Below are 14,099 nucleotides of genomic sequence, written 5' to 3'. Positions count from 1 at the left end.
ATGCACATTTTTAAGCCCTTGAAGGACGCCTCTTATCTCAGTGCATTTGGACAGTTTTTCACAGCTAGACAGTGCTAGTTTATGTGTCATATATAGATAACTAGAGCTGCAACAACTAATCGGCATAATCGATTATGAAAATAGTTGTCAACAAATCTCATCGATTAGTAGGTTGGCAATTAGTTGGTCTGTGCACAGCACCAGTTGCTTTACTCCAATGAGCTCCTGCACATGGTATTTTGTTTTATGGTTATGCCCTTAACCTAAAGGACATCTACAGACATTTTACTTTTAACTTTTTCAGGACAGTATAATATTCTTTTTAGGTTTACAACTACTCCTGTCTTATTTGCAACCCAGAAATAATAGGAGTTATCATTTGGATTGTTTATATTAAATCAGGTGATTTGGGACTATGCTTTGTATGATATAGTGCCGAGCTTAATATTAATTTTTACAGCTAGCCCTAGGTTGATGGCATATTTTATATGAATTGATGCCACCATTACCTGTTTGCACAATTTTTTGCGGATTGCTTGCTATTGCTGATTATATATACTCTTTAGATAAATGTGTAAGGCTGTGTCCTGTTACTGATATATTGGGGCCAATTTATCAATGTCTGTCCGACATGATACGCTGTAGCGTTTCATGTCCGACAGCATACGCTGTCGGTATTTAACATTGCACAAGCAGTTCACCAGAACTGCTTGTGCAATGCCGCCCCCTGCAGATTTGCGCCCATTCGGCTGCTAGCAGGGGGTGTCAATCAGCCCGATCGTATAGGATCGGGCAGATTGCAGACCGCAGCCTCAGAGGCAGCGGACCAGTTATGGAGCAGTGGTCTTAAGCTCCATTGTTTAGCTCTTTTGCCTTTTTTTTTTTTATATATATATATATTTTTAATTAATTGGAATATGTACCAAATTCAACCAATTCAAATGTAACTATATATGTTATTTTAAGAGTGGACTAGATATTTTTCCCCCTAACATTATAGCTGGTTGTTTACCATTGCATATAGATATTCAAGATATTTTTATGTCAGAATGAAGTCCAGGCTTACTTTGTTAAGAGGCCCCTTGCATTGGTGAAAAGCTAACAAAGATAAATAGCCCACCTTGGTGAAATTGGCAAAACCCTACTTATGCATCTCAGGCACCTCAACACCATCTGAGCACCTCTCCTCAGCTGCAGGCAAAATAGCTTGCAAAAAAAGTATGCCAGCCTCAGCCAGGAGCATGTGGACATGTTGACAAAGTTTCTGAAAGAGTGAATAACAGAATGTTATAAACAGTGATAGTCTACCTCTCTTACTAGTTCTCTTTTAAAACAGTTTGTGGATTTGTTTTGCTTAATTATAAAAATGTGTTCTGCTGCTTAAAAAAATTGGACCAACAGTTCTGTTAATGTAAAGTTGTAAAGTTTCAGTCTGAAGTTTATATTTATAACACTCAGTATGTGGATTTTATTTTAAATATAGGAAAAAAATATTTATTTTTTATCCGATTAATCAAAAAATTAAATCGGCCGATTAATCGATTATTAAAATAATCGTTAGTTGCAGCCCTATAGATAACTGCTTACTGCTATGGATTTACAAAGGAGTCAGCACTGATTGGTTAAAATGCAAGTATGTCAAAAGAACTGAAATAAGGGGGCAGTCTGCAGAGGCTTAAATACAAGGTTATTGCAGAGGTAAAAACAATATTAATATAACGGTGTTGGTTATGCAAAACTGGGGAATGAGTAATAAAGGGATTATCTATTTTTTTTAAACAATCCAATTCTGGAGTAGACAGCCTTTAAAAATAAGGATAAGACTCAAAAGATGAGAAAAAATAAAAAATAAATAAAACCTTATGGGATTTAACATTTGGGAACAGTTAAACAGGCATCCTCACAATATGAAACAGATCCTAAGTGTAAAACTACTCTACGATTAAAAGCTAAAGGGGGGGGGGGGGAGTATTATGTGAAATTCGGCATGCTGGGGGGGGGGGAGTTACCCATTGAGGTTACATTTTTTAGAACTTTGAGATCCAACCAGATTTAACAATTTTCTTGTTAACCTTTTATAACCAAGTATCAAACTGTTTCACATTCACTTAAAAGTATAATAGTTGGCGCTTCCTACATTTTGAGGTTGTTCCGTTTATATTCATAAAAAATTGAAAACAAACATTTAAACACTGGTAGCAGGCATAGCTTTCTGAACACAAAAATACTTTTAAGAGCTAGATATCACATATAGTAATCACTTTCAAATATATCTTTACACCCCCAGTATCTATACTATAATTGTGTTTGTAATGCGCCTGTTGCCAGCTGCGCACGCATCTTCAAAGGAATGTTGGCAGCACTAGGCAACCAAAAGAATGTTGAAGTCGCGCAGCCAAAAAAAACTAACCGCCCGCAATAAGTTTTTTTGGGGGTTTTTTTAAATAACCAACTACCTAATAAAATTATTAACCCCTAAATCCACCAACCCCAACATCGCAAACTACCCAATACATCTATTAACCCCTATACCGCCATTAACCCACATTGTTAATTAACCGAATAAATCTATTAACCCCTAAACCGCCAAACCACACAACGCAAATAACTAATCACTAAGCCCCCTAACCTAACAACCCCTAAATTAACCCCATTACATAAATTAAAATAATCCTAAATTACAATTAAAATAAAAAACCTAACATTACTTTAAAAATAAAAAAACAAGTTTAAACTAATCTAAAATTACAGAATAAAAAAGTCTAACATTACACAAAATAATAAAACACATTATCCAAAATAAAAAAAATTAAACCCAATTACTATGAAAATAAAAAAAAGCCCCCCAAAATAAAAACACCCCCTAATCTAAGAATAAAATACCAATAGCCCTTAAAAGGGCTTTTTGTAGGGCATTGCCCTAAAGAAATCAGCTTTTACATTAAAAATTACTAATTCCCCATCTAACATTAAAACCCCCCACCCACCAAATCCCCCAAAATAAAAAAAAAAACTAACACTAATAAACCTAAAGCTACCCATTGCCCCCTAAAGGGGCATTTGTATGGGCATTGCCCTTAAAAGGGCATTCAGCTCTTTTTCACATTGCCCAAAAAACCCTAATTAAATTAAAAAAAACAACAAACAAAAAAAACTAAAGCCCCAAATAGGTACTCACGGTTCCTGAAGTCCGACAGAGAAGGTCTTCTTCCAGGCGGGTCCATCATCTTCATCCACAGCAAAGGCGGCGAGGAGCGGAGATGCGGAGCGGTGTTCCCAGATGTGGCGATCCTAAGCGGCGCCGGTGCGCCTCTGCATGCGATCGTCCGCCGCACACTGAAGATTAAATGCAAGGTACCCCATATTTATTGGGGTATGTTGCATTCCTATTGGCTGACATTTTCACATCAGCCAATAGAATGACAGCAAGTGAAATAGTATTGGCTGGTGAACAGCCAATAGGATGAGAGCAACTGAAATCTTATTGGCTAGTGAATAGCCAATAAGATTTCACTTGCTCTTGGTTTCAGTGTGCGGCGGACGATCGCATAAAGAGGAGCCTCCTCACCGCAGAGGAGCGTCTCCGCCGCCGGTGACTACCGCGAATCACCACATCTGGGAACACCGCTCCACATCTCTGTGCCGCCTTCGCTGTGGATGAAGATGATGGACCCGCCTGGAAGAAAACCTTATCCAACGGACTTCAGGAACCGTACCCGTTTGGTGCTTTAGTGTTAGGTTTTTTTTTTAAAGTTTTTTTTTTTGGGGGGGGGGGTTATTTTTTTAAATGGGGTTTTTTGGGCAATGTTAAAATGAGCTGAATGCCCCTTTAAGGGCAGTCAAAAAGAGCTGAATGCCCATACAAATGCCCCTTTAGGGGCAATTGGTAGTTTAGGTTTATTAGTGTTAGTTGTTTTTATTAATTTGGGGGGTTTTAATGTTAGAGGGGAGATTAGTCATTTTTTTAGGTAAAAGAGCTGTTTAACTTAGGGCAATGCCCTACAAAAGGCCCTTTTAAGGGCTATTAGTAGATTAGGGTGGCTTAACCCCTTAATGACAACTGACGTACCAGGTACGTCATGCATTAACAAGCAGTTAATGACAATGGACGTACCTGGTACGTCAGTTGTCTAACAGAGTGCTGGAAGTGATCACAATCACTTCCAGCAGCTCTGAGGGTATTGCAGTGATGCCTCGATATGGAGGCATCCTGCAATACCCCTTTACAAGCCTCCGATGCAGAGAGAGCCACTCTGTGGCCCTCTCTGCACCGGTAGTGATGGTGCCGATGGTGCCTTTGCCCAGTGGGAGGAGGGAGCGTGTGCGCGCGCGTGCACGATGCGCGCACACGTGCACGCGTTGATGCACGTGCGCGCATTACCACACTGACACCAATGAAGGAAGGGGAAAAAAAATTAAAAAAAAAAGTTACTTTTTTTTTTTTTTTACATATAAAAGGATCTGGGAGGGGGTGGGGGTATTGTGGGGGGGCTGCTACACTACAGAAATAAATTTGTATAAAAAATACAAATAAAAGTTATAAATAAAATTTAAATAGTTTGGCCAGTGGGGCCAAACTGGGTACTGGCAGACAGCTGCCAGTACCCAAGATGGCGGTAATTAGGTAGGGGAGAGGGTTAGAGAGCTGGAGGGGGGGATCAGGGAGGTTGGTGCTAAGGCAGGGGTCCATCACAACTAAAATATTTTATAATTTTTATTTAAAAAAAAAAAAAAAAACTCTTTTATTTAGTACTGGCAGACTTTCTGCCAGTACTTAAGATGGCGGTAACAATTGTGGGGTGGGGGAGGGAAGAGAGCTGTTTGGGAGGGATCAGGGGGTGGGATGTGTCAGGTGGGAGGCTGATCTCTAAAATTAACCCTGCAAGCTCCCTACAAGCTACCTAATTTAACCCCTTCACTGCTGGGCATAATTCACGTGTGGTGCGCAGCAGCATTTAGCGGCCTTCTAATTACCAAAAAGCAACGCAAAAAGCCATATAAGTCTGCTATTTCTGAACAGAGGGCATCCCAGAGAAGCTTTTACAACAATTTCTGCCATAATAGCACAAGCTGTTTGTAAATAATTTCAGTGAGAAACCTAAAATTGTGAAAAAAAAAGTTTTTTTTTTTTATTTGCTCGCATTTGGCGGTGAAATGGTGGCATAAAATATACCAAAATGGGCCTAGATCAATACTTGGGGTTGTCTACTACACTACACTAAAGCTAAAATTAACCCTACAAGCTCCCTAATTAACCCCTTCACTCCTGGGCATAAAACGTGTGGTGCGCAGCGGCATTTAGCGGCCTTCTAATTACCAAAAAGCAACCACAAAGCCATATAAGTCTGTTATTTCTGAACAAAGGGGATCCCAGAGAAGCATTTACAACCATTTGTGCCATAATTGCAGAAGCTGTTTGTAAATAATTTCAGTGGGAAACCTAAAGTTTGTGACAAAATTTGTGAAAAAGTGAACTTTTTTTTTTTTTTTTTATCGCATTTGGCGGTGAAATGGTGGCATGAAATATACCAAAATGGGCCTAGATCAATACTTTGGGATGTCTTCTAAAACAAAATATATACATGTCAAGGGATATTCAGGTATTCCTGACAGATATCAGGGTTCCAAAGTAACTAGCGCTCATTTTGAAAAAAAGTGGTTTGGAAATAGCAAAGTGCTACTTGTATTTATTGCCCTATAAATTGCAAAAAAAGCAAAGAACATGTAAACACTGGGTATTTCTAAACTCAGGACAAAATTTAGAAACTATTTAGCATGGGTGTTTTTTGGTGGTTGTAGATGTGTAACAGATTTTGGGGGTCAAAGTTAGAAAAAGTGTGTTTTTTTTCCATTTTTTCCTCATATTTTATCATTTTTTTTTAGTAAATTATAAGATATGATGAAAATAATGGTATCTTTAGAAAGTCCATTTAATGACGAGAAAAACGGTATATAATATGTGTGGGTACAGTAAACGAGTAAGAGGAAAATTACAGCTAAACGCAAACACTGCAGAAATGTAAAAATAGCCATTGTCATTAAGGGTAAGAAAATTGAAAAATGGTCCGGTCATTAAGGGGTTAAAAAAAAAAAAAAAGGTTCTTAGATTAGGAATATTTATTTTTTATTTTGGATAATGAAGTTTTTTTTTCAGTAATCTTACTTTTTTTTATTTTTTGTAATTTTAGATATTGGAAAGGGGGATGGGGCAGAGGAATAGGGGGATAGATGAATAGAGGTATATGAATGGATAGGTATATTTCTTTCATTAACCATTTTGGCCCATGTACACCGCTAGTAATATAATACAACTAAAATCTTGCTTTTTTATTTCTACCAGTTATCTTCATGTTAGAAAAGCAGATGTTCTATGAAATGCACTGAATTAGCTTTTAGCCCTCACAGCTAAGTACAATTAAAAGTTTTTAAAACCAGTGGCCCAAAAAGTAAAACATTTCTGTTCAATGTTCCAAAATTCTAGGAGCATTTACAATAGGAATATCTGACATTTTGAACGTCTCCTTAATTATAACGAAACTGCAAGCAGGACAGTGATGATCCCTAAGGCAGAACATGCTGTGATCTGAGATGTCATTGCAGAAAATTCAGTATGTCTGCAGAAAGAATGGGACACATGCAGGAACTTAGCACTTTCACTTTGCAGCACTGCTCCACATTAGATTGCTCTCTTCAAACAGAGCTTTGCCCTGGCTGCACTGTAAGTTTTCCTTAACACAGTGTATCCAGAGCAAAGTGCTGTATGAAGAAAACAGTCAAATATGGAGCAGTCCTGCATTTATTGTTGACTCAGTCTAAGGGATTTCTTTTTCTATTACTACAAGAGAAAAGGAAAAACAGACATTTTAAAAACTTTGCTTTACTCTCAAGTTAAAATGACCTGCATAAATATCACAAAAAAAATCTCATTGCAGTAAGTGAATAAAAGTTCTGCCTCTGGGGCAGTGATAGGGAGCCTTCAGCTGACTTGAGTGGCTGTAAAAATTTCACCTGCAGAAACTCTTCACAGGGAAAAAAGGCAAAAGTTTGTGAACATCCAAAAAGAAAAAAGGGCCTGTGAGTTGTAAAAGCAGGCAAGTTTTTATCCACTTGTTGACTATATTTCTATTTATAAAGTGCAAAAACAAAACACTCTCATTACCATGCTATTTTTGCATTAGCATCCCCTGAGAACTATGTTTAGACCACACCAAGGTACTAAACACAACTAAGTTCTCACTCAGAAGTCACAATACAGCTCCTGAGCCAGTGATAGGAGTGACATATGCATGTTGACACCTAATTGGCCCACCTTCTATGTCAAAGCTAAGGAGCTACAATGCATTTCAGCTTCTAAGCTAGCATTAAAGGGATATTCTTGTGATATCCTTTGTTGAAGAGATATCTAGGTAGGCGTCTGGAGCACTATACGACATGAAATAGTGCTTCCATCTAGTTCCCTTGCAAATTAATAACATTCTAGCAAAACTGCTGCCATATAGTGCTTCAGGGAGCTTATGTTCCTGCTTTTCAACAACAAAAAAACAAGATAAAGAAAATTTGATAATAGAAGTAAATTAGAAAGTTGTTTAACGTTTCATGATTCAGATAGAGCGTGAAAGAAAAATATGGGTTTTATGTCCCTTTAAAAGAAGCAAAAAAGCCAGATTGTAATAATTTGCACAATAAAACAATATACATGTGTTACATTGCCTCCATTTCCTGAAGATTAAAGGGACAAGAATTTTTCTTTCACAATTCAGATAGAGCATGCAGTTTTGAACACCACCATTGGGGGGAGGGTTAAAAAGCTGCTTGGGAGGGATCAGGGAGGTGGGAGTATAAGAAGGATCCTACACTGCAGGAAAATAATCACATTTATTTAAAAAAATTTTAAAAAGCATGCCATACTGGCAGACTTGTCTGCCAGTACTTAAAGGGACACTGAACCCAATTTTTTCTTTTGTGATTCAGATAAAGCATGCAATTTTAAGCCACTATCTAATTTACTCCTATTATCAATTTTTCTTCTCTTGCTATCTTTATTTGAAAAATAAGAAAAGTTCTTGTCTTAATGTCATTTATTTTCTTTTAGCTTACAAAAAGCATGTAGGCACACAGCAGCAAACAAAAGCAACGTTTCGGGCTATTCACCCTTAATAATGCTAATTAGCATGATTAAGGGTGAATAGCCCAAAACGTTGCTTTTGTTTGAAAATAAATGACAAAGACAAGAACTTTTCCTCTTTATTTGGTGCTGTGGACTATTGCGGTTGTGGATTCATTGAGGCATTTGCAGTGGCCCTCTACCACCTGCAGCTTGCGAGGGTGGCGGGGTAGCTTCAGGCGAACCTGCCGGGTGAGTAATGCAGACGCCGGGTTCAGACTTCCGGTGCTGTATGATGCACACGCAAATGAGGTCAGGGTTTTGACACAGAGCTTTTGGAGTCACTGAAAGGTGCAGGCACAAGTGGGGACCAAGCCTCCCCGGGATGACCAATATAAACAAAGAAAGAGGCAGCACTCCAAAGTATTGCAAATAAAAAGGATATTTAATCCAGAGTCAATACAATTACAAACACACACACAGAGGTAGGAGGTAAGAGGGGGGCGTGTCCTTACGCGTTTCGTGCCTCCAGGCACTTAGTCATAGGATATTAGCCTGTTGTGCACGGCCTGACTATATTCCAACCTGAACCAATCACATCTGTGAATCAGGTCTAGAAATAATCAGGCAAGTGCAAAAGAGGCCAAAACAATTAAAAAGTAGTATCCAAGGACTGAACAAAACCCTAGCATTCCCTCTACTTAGAAAAGTAATAACTAGGAATTTATAGTTTAACAATCAGCATTTTAAATCTTACAGATCTGTTAATTATCATTTAGATATTTACCAATATTCAGTAGAAACGTTTAAAAGATTATTATATACAAAAGACATGATGGAATATGATGAATATGTAAACATTCTAGGTTGGGCTAAACAGAGACACATGATAAAGATATATTTTTAGTATTACAACTTAGTTCAATCTGTAAATAAACTAATGTCCCATTCCTTGTTTAAACCCTGAGGTTCCCTAGTGCACAATGTAAAAATCCAAAATAATTCTTTCTTTGTCAGAATATTGAATTTATTACCACTCCTGGGTGGCAGGAACACTTTATCAATGGTACCTTTGCGGTCCAACCAATTCTTCTTCTTCCTGTCAGAGTGAGTAGACACCATACTTGGCGCCAGCATATTTCCCAATGTGGGCGCTTTCTTAGAAACAAATTTTATGCAACTCAGATATGGTTTTAATATCTCATCACCCTCCAGGAGAGTAAGGTTCCTCTTTAGAATTTTACAAATTTCATGAAATTGTGAGGAATACTGTGTTGAAAAAACTATTGAATCTGAGAAACCATCTTTCTTTTTATTTATATTTCTCTTGTTTCTTCGTACACAGTCCTCCTCTCTTATCTCCGAAAGACTTTTTTCTAAAGAATTCAAATTATAGCCTCTTGCCTGTAGTCTATATTTAAGCTCAACAGCCTGTTTTTCAAATGATACATCCCTTGTCGCATTCCTTCGTAAACGAAGAAACTGACTTCTGGGTATAGACTTAATCAAATGTCTGGGGTGACACGAGGTGGCATGCAAGATTGTGTTCCCCGCTGTCGGCTTCCTATATGTATCAGTAAATATACTGGCACTTTGTACACAACCGACCAAATTTAAATCTAAATATTGGGCTTCACTCAAATGCATGCCACCCGTGAACACCAGACTGAGTTCATTATCATTGATGTACTTCAGAAAATCCTCAAAAACAAAATCCCCCTTGACAACAAAGATCAAATCATCTATATAGCGCATATATAGATGAATATTGTCCCTAAAGGGGTTGTTCACATTGTAGATTGCATCGAGCTCCCACCACCCCATAAACAAATTAGCAAATGAGGGGGCAAACTTTGCCCCCATCGCTGTTCCACACGTTTGCAAAAAATATTCGTTGTCAAACATAAAAAAGTTATGGGATAGCAGGAACCCGACACAATCACAAATAAAAGCACAAAAGACATCAGAATAGTCAGTCCTAGTTCTGAGAACCAGGTAGTGTGCGGTTTGTCTATACTATTTGAAAAAGAAGGCATCTAGGCTTTTTTGGGGGTTCAGACTCTGGACAGCACTTTTTTAATTGGTGGATTAATTTATCCACTAATCAGCAAGAACAACCCAGGTTGTTCAAAAATGGGCCGGCATCTAAACTTACATTGTTGCATTTCAAATAAAGATACCAAGAGAATGAAGAAAATGTGATAATAGGAGTAAATTAGAAAATTGCTTAAAATGTCATGCTCTATCTGAATCACGAAAGAAAAGATTTCGGTTCAGTGTCCCTTTAAGATTGTGTTCAGGAGTGTGGGTGGTGAGGAGTGTCCAATGGGAGGGTAAGCCCTGTATTAAAATACTAATAACCTTACTAGCTAACTAATTAACCTCTTCACCGCCAGGAATTGCAGAAGTTTGGTGGCGCAGCTGTAATTAGCGGACTTCCAATTGCTAAAAACAAATTGCAAAGCTATTAATGTCTGCTATTTCTTAAAGGGGGCCCAAAGACCATTTTTACAACCACTTGTCCTATGACTGCAGTAGTGGTGTGTAAATAATTTCAGTGAGAAAGCCAAAGCTTGTAAAAAAAATTAACTTTTTTTATATGATAGCATTTGGCGGCTAAACAGTGGCATGAAATATACCAAAATGGGTGTAGATCAATACCTTGGGTTGTCTATTGGGGGAAAAAAAAAAAAAAAAATATATATATATATATATATATATATATATATATATATATATATAAATATATATATATATATATATATATATATATATATATATATAAACTTCTGAAGAAGCGCATGAGGCATGCGCGAAACATGTCAGTTAGTTTAAGCTGCCCTTGCTAAACTGCTCTACAGATGAATAAAATCTATTGCACTGGCTATCTATCCGGATTCGTTCTCTTTTTCCTCATGTTTATATATAAACAAAGTTTTGATACCTAAATAAAAAGTAAAAAAAAGGGGGGCGTGTCCTAGCAGCGACTCGATGCAGTCGCACTCTTCTGTAGCTCTGGAAGAAAAATCAATAATCCGCCGGTAATTGCTTTAATTCTACAGCATCTGACATTAGTTTCAGTCACAGCACGAATCTACACAAGATCCTATAGTTGGTTGCTGTATTTATGATCCTGGAGACTGAATTGGACGATTGAGGCCTGTAGCGGCGGCGACCTCACAGGCAGCGTTCCCCCCCCTGGACCCCAGGGGTGTCTAGCCAGAACTGGTTAATCTACGCACCCACAGCAATATTGCCGTAATTAATAACCTTTCCCATTAAGCATCGGCACACCGACTTGGGCATAGTAATTGTACAGAGAGTGCTGTCGCAAACATCAATCGGTCATAATGGGAGTTAGTGACCTTTCTACTGCTACCGATCATCGCTTAGCTAAGTTGGAGGCTCTGCTACAAGCTCTAATAGATAAAGCTCCATCGGAGCAGGACTTTATCTAATGGAAAAATTAGAATTTACTAAAATTTACTAAATATCTTCTACAGAGAATATGAGTTAATACTCAAAACGTCGCTTTTTTCCCCATGTCTGTACTAAAATAAAGACTTAAAGAAGAATTACAGTGCTGTAGACATCTACTTTGTTATATTCTCTCACAGAGAACAGAGTACCTTTCCTGACGCTAGACTACATAAGATCCAACAATAGAGAAAGATAGTAAAGGTGAAAAACAACAGGTCTCAAACAGGATGCCAAGATTTCACACATCTATTTGCTAAACAAAAAGTACACAAACACGCAAATTGTATTTTTTTTTAGCTGTTAGAAAGAAAATAATAAAGGGGGGGAGACAGGAGTTGAAGTTATATATTGAGTATAATGAATGTGGGCTTAAAGGGACATAATACTCATATGCTAAATCACTTGAAACTGATGCAGTATAACTGTAAAAAGCTGACAGGAAAATATCACCTGAGCATCTCTATGTAAAAAAAGGAAGATATTTTACCTCAATCTCCTCAGCTCAGCAGAGTAAGTTCTGTGTAAAAAGTTATAATTCAGCTGCTGCCCAGCTGCAGGTAAAAAATAAATAAGTGAAGAAATGAACTGCAGCCAATCAGCATCAACAGTGCTGAGGTCATGAACTCTTGAGATTTCATAGTAAACTTCCTTAAACTGAATAGGGGAAATAACATGAGTGCACAAGGCTCAATCCCTTAGCTGTCCCGGGACAGACATACTGATTTGCTGCTTAGAAGTCCTTTACAATGGGATGTGGCTACTGAGGAACTTTTGAGGTAAAATATCTTTCTTTTTTACATAGAGATGTTCAGGTGATATTTTCTAGTCAGCTTTTTCCAGCTATGCTGCATCACTTTCAAGTGTTTCAACATTTGGGTATCATGGCCCGTTAATTAAGTGCAAACAGCTTTAAAGTGAATGTCAATTTAGATGAATCGGTGCCCAGTTTTTAATAATTCTATAAAAACAAACAAAGGGCACTTTAATTCATCAAAATTTATATTTCACTCGTTTTCTTTAAATACTTACCTTTTAATCTTCACAGCCGCTCCAGAGATTCCCACGGCCGTCGGAAACCTCTTCATACGTCAGAAATGACAAATCCGGCTTCCTCCAATCACGGCTTTCCCCCCGGGGGAATCTTGGCCTGAGGAAACGCAGTGACTGGAGGAAGATGGATTCGTCATTTTGGACCCCCGAAGTGGGTTCGCGACGGGCGGAAACGCTGCAGCAGCTGTCCGGATTAAAAGGTAAGTATTTGAAGAAAACGAGTGAAATGTAAACTGAATAAAAGTGCCCTTGTTTTTAATAGGATTATTAAAAACCGGGCACCGATTCATCTAAATCGACATTCACTTTAATGTGAGGGTATTCACATCCAAATTGGGTGACTGGTTTACGAATGACAGCATTTATATGGTGCCCTCTCCTTGTCAATGAACCAAATAATTGGACAGTTGAATGAGAAGCTGTTTCATGGCCAGGTGTGGGCTGTTTCCCTCTAATTTCATTAAAGGGACAGTATACTATAAAATTGTTTTTCCCTTAATGCGTTTCCAATTACTTTTTTTTTACCAGCTGCAGAGTATAAAATGTATGAGATTTGCTTTTTTAAGGCTTATTTGTGTATATGAATTAGCTGATTTTGTGTTTAAAAGCCACAACCTAATAAAATGGGTTGAGCTTGTAGGTATAATCAGATATTGTTACTTTATCAGATTGTGTAAATATACCTGCTGCTTTATCTTAAATCTGTCCATAAACCAATCACCAATACTTGGAAAAACATAATGGAAAATTAACATTTTATTACCTTATCTCTTCTACAAGTAATGGAAATACTTGTAAACAATTTAATACACTAGCAGGTAAAGTGGATCATTGGGAACAAATTAAAGGGGAGAACACTTGAGTAAACTGTCCCTTTAGCAATCAGTTATGAACAGAGTTGATTCTAAATGTGGAATTTGTATTTGGAAGCTGTTGCCGTGTACTCTCAATATGAGGTACAAGTAGCTGTCAATGCAAGTAAAGCAGGCCATAATTAAAGGGACAGTCAACACTTCATTTAACATGATTGTATATTGAAAATAAAAAACCGAAGATGCGCCTGCACTATACCCCTCCTGCCTTGCCTCTTTCCTAATCAGCGTCGCTAACCTCTCTAACCACCGGTAAATATTGCAGCCGAACTCCCCCCACCGTTACGTAGCTGCCTTCTTCGACTGATAAGCAAATCAGAATCCAGTCCTCGGACAGAAATTGCACGCGCGTGCAATTTCTGTCCGAGGACTGGATTCTGATTTGCTTATCAGTTGAAGAAGAAGGCAGCTACGTAACGGTGGGGGGAGTTCGGTTGCCATATTTACCGGTTATTAGAGAGGTTAGCGACGCTGATTAGGAAAGAGGCAAGGCAGGAGGGGTATAGTGCAGGCGCAACTTCGGTTTTTTATTTTCAATATACAATCATGTTAAATGAAGTGTTGACTGTCCCTTTAAGCTGGAAAAAAAAAAC

At 38.0% G+C, this 14,099-nt stretch overlaps 1 protein-coding gene across 1 annotated transcript in view; it reads right to left on the bottom strand.

Moving 5' to 3' along the window:
• LOC128647498 (ATP-dependent RNA helicase DHX15-like) overlaps positions 1-14,099 on the bottom strand; it is a 46,613-nt gene that overhangs the window by 24,918 nt on the left and 7,596 nt on the right. The gene's annotated exons all lie outside the window — the stretch shown is intronic.

The sequence above is a fragment of the Bombina bombina genome, chromosome 2 (assembly GCF_027579735.1).
Source record: "Bombina bombina isolate aBomBom1 chromosome 2, aBomBom1.pri, whole genome shotgun sequence".
NCBI classification, from domain to species: domain Eukaryota; kingdom Metazoa; phylum Chordata; class Amphibia; order Anura; family Bombinatoridae; genus Bombina; species Bombina bombina.
The sequence above is the reverse complement of the archived record's forward strand: the minus strand, read 5'-3'. Positions and strand labels throughout refer to the sequence as shown.